A 2,500-nucleotide genomic window follows, 5' to 3' on the forward strand; every position below is an offset into this window, starting at 1 on the left:
CCGACTCTCTGCCTCGGCTAAATGGAGAGGGAATTTCAGAAGGGCCAGGGCACAAGCATGGACCTTTTTCAGCTGTAAGGGAGGGAAGAGCAATGTGCGATGTAGGTCCCCGGGGCCTGCTGGAGGTCCAGGTCCATGCCCGATGTGAGTAGCAGCAGGGCCAGCGCGCCCAGGAGCACATCTTTTTCGACCGTAAAGGGAGACAGGAGGCCGACTCACTGCCTCGGCTAAATGGAGAGGGAATTTCAGCAGGGCCAGGGCACAGGCATGGACCTTTTTCAGCTGTAAGGGAGGCAAGAGCAAGGTGCGATGTAGGTCCCCGGGGCCTGTTGTCGTACCATAGGCACGAGTGGTGTGTGTGTGTGGCAAAGAGTTTCTGCGCAGTGTACCAGGGGCACGGGGAAAGGTTGTTGTACCATAGGCACGAGAAAAGTTGTCGTACCATAGGCACGAGAAAAGTTGTCGTACCATAGGTACGAGGAGTGTGTGTGTGGCAAAGTGCTACTGAGCGGTGTACCAGGGGCACGGCGAAAAGTTGTTGTACCATAGGCACGAGAAAAGTTGTTGTACCATAGGCACGAGAAAAGCTGTCGTACCAGGGGCACGGAGGAAAGTTGTTGTACCATAGGCACGAGAAAAGTTGTCGTACCATAGGCACGAGGAGAGTTTGTGTGGCAAAGTGCTACTGAGCGGTGTACCAGGGGCACGGCGAAAAGTTGTTGTACCATAGGCACGAGAAAAGTTGTCGTACCATAGGCACGAGAAAAGTTGTCGTACCATAGGTACGAGGAGTGTGTGTGTGGCAAAGTGCTACTGAGCGGTGTACCAGGGGCACGGCGAAAAGTTGTTGTACCATAGGCACGAGAAAAGTTGTTGTACCATAGGCACGAGAAAAGCTGTCGTACCAGGGGCACGGAGGAAAGTTGTTGTACCATAGGCACGAGAAAAGTTGTCGTACCATAGGCACGAGGAGAGTTTGTGTGGCAAAGTGCTACTGAGAAGTTGTTGTACCATAGGCACGAGAAAAGCTGTCGTACCAGGGGCACGGAGGAAAGTTGTTGTACCATAGGCACGAGAAAAGTTGTTGTACCATAGGCACGAGAAAAGCTGTCGTACCAGGGGCACGGAGGAAAGTTGTTGTACCATAGGCACGAGAAAAGTTGTCGTACCATAGGCACGAGGAGAGTTTGTGTGGCAAAGTGCTACTGAGCGGTGTACCAGGGGCACGGCGAAAAGTTGTTGTACCATAGGCACGAGAAAAGTTGTCGTACCATAGGCACGAGAAAAGTTGTCGTACCATAGGTACGAGAAAAGTTGTCGTACCATAGGCACAAGCAGTGCGTGCGTGTGTGTGGCAAAGTGTTTCTGCGCAGTGTACCAGGGGCATGTTTGAATTTACATTCTGGAGTACCAGGGGCACGAGGATTTTGCCAGTGGTGTTTTGCTTTGTCAGTGGGAGGGGGCTTAAGTGTGGGTCCACGGGGCCTGCTGGAGGTCAAGGTCCATGCTGGATATGCGCTGGAGCGTAACTACAAGAAAGGTAAGCTAGTGGGGGACTAGAGCAGGGGAGGATGTGCGTCCCCGGGGCATGCTGGAGGTCAAGGGCCATGCTGGATATGCAGTGGAGGGTAACTGCAGGAGAAGGAACGCTCATGGGGGATTAGAGCGGAGGAGTATGTGGGTCCTCGGGGCCTGCTGGAGGGCAAGGGCCATGCTGGATTTGTGGTGGAGGGTAACTGCGGGAGAAGGAAAGCTAGTGGGGGAGTAGAGCAGAGGAGTATGTTGGTCCCCGGGGCCTGCTGGAGGTCAAGGTCCGTGCTAGATACGTGGTACAGGGTTAACTGCGGGGGGGGGGGTAATGTGGGTTCACGGGGCCTGCTGGAGGTCAAGGTCCATGCTGGATATGCGCTGGAGCGTAACTGCAAGAAAGGAAAGCTAGTGGGGGAGTAGAGCAGGGGAGTATGTGGGTCCCCAGGGCCTGCTGGAGGTCCAGGTCCATGCTAGATATGTGGCACAGGGTAACTGCAGGGGGGGGGTAATGTGGGTCCACGGGGCCTGCTGGAAGTCAAGGTCCATGCTAGACATGTGGTACAGGGTAACTGCAGGGGGAAGGGGGGGGGGGGTAATGTGGGTCCCCGGGGCCTGCTGGAGGTCAAGGTCCGTGCTAGATATGTGGTACAGGGTTAACTGCAGGAGGGGGGGGGGGGGGGGGTAATGTGGGTTCACGGGGCCTGCTGGAGGTCAAGGTCCATGCTGGATATGCGCTGGAGCGTAACTGCAAGAAAGGAAAGCTAGTGGGGGAGTAGAGCAGGGGAGTATGTGGGTCCCCAGGGCCTGCTGGAGGTCCAGGTCCATGCTAGATATGTGGCACAGGGTAACTGCAGGGGGGGGTAATGTGGGTCCACGGGGCCTGCTGGAAGTCAAGGTCCATGCTAGACATGTGGTACAGGGTAACTGCAGGGGGAAGGGGGGGGGGGGGTAATGTGGGTCCCCGGGGCCT

Source organism: Mchenga conophoros, unplaced genomic scaffold, assembly GCF_057382185.1.
Source record: "Mchenga conophoros isolate Kocher_MC1m ecotype Shallow Benthic unplaced genomic scaffold, M_conophoros_male_GT1.1 unmapped_scaffold_10, whole genome shotgun sequence".
In the NCBI taxonomy this organism is placed as follows: Eukaryota; Metazoa; Chordata; class Actinopteri; order Cichliformes; family Cichlidae; genus Mchenga; species Mchenga conophoros.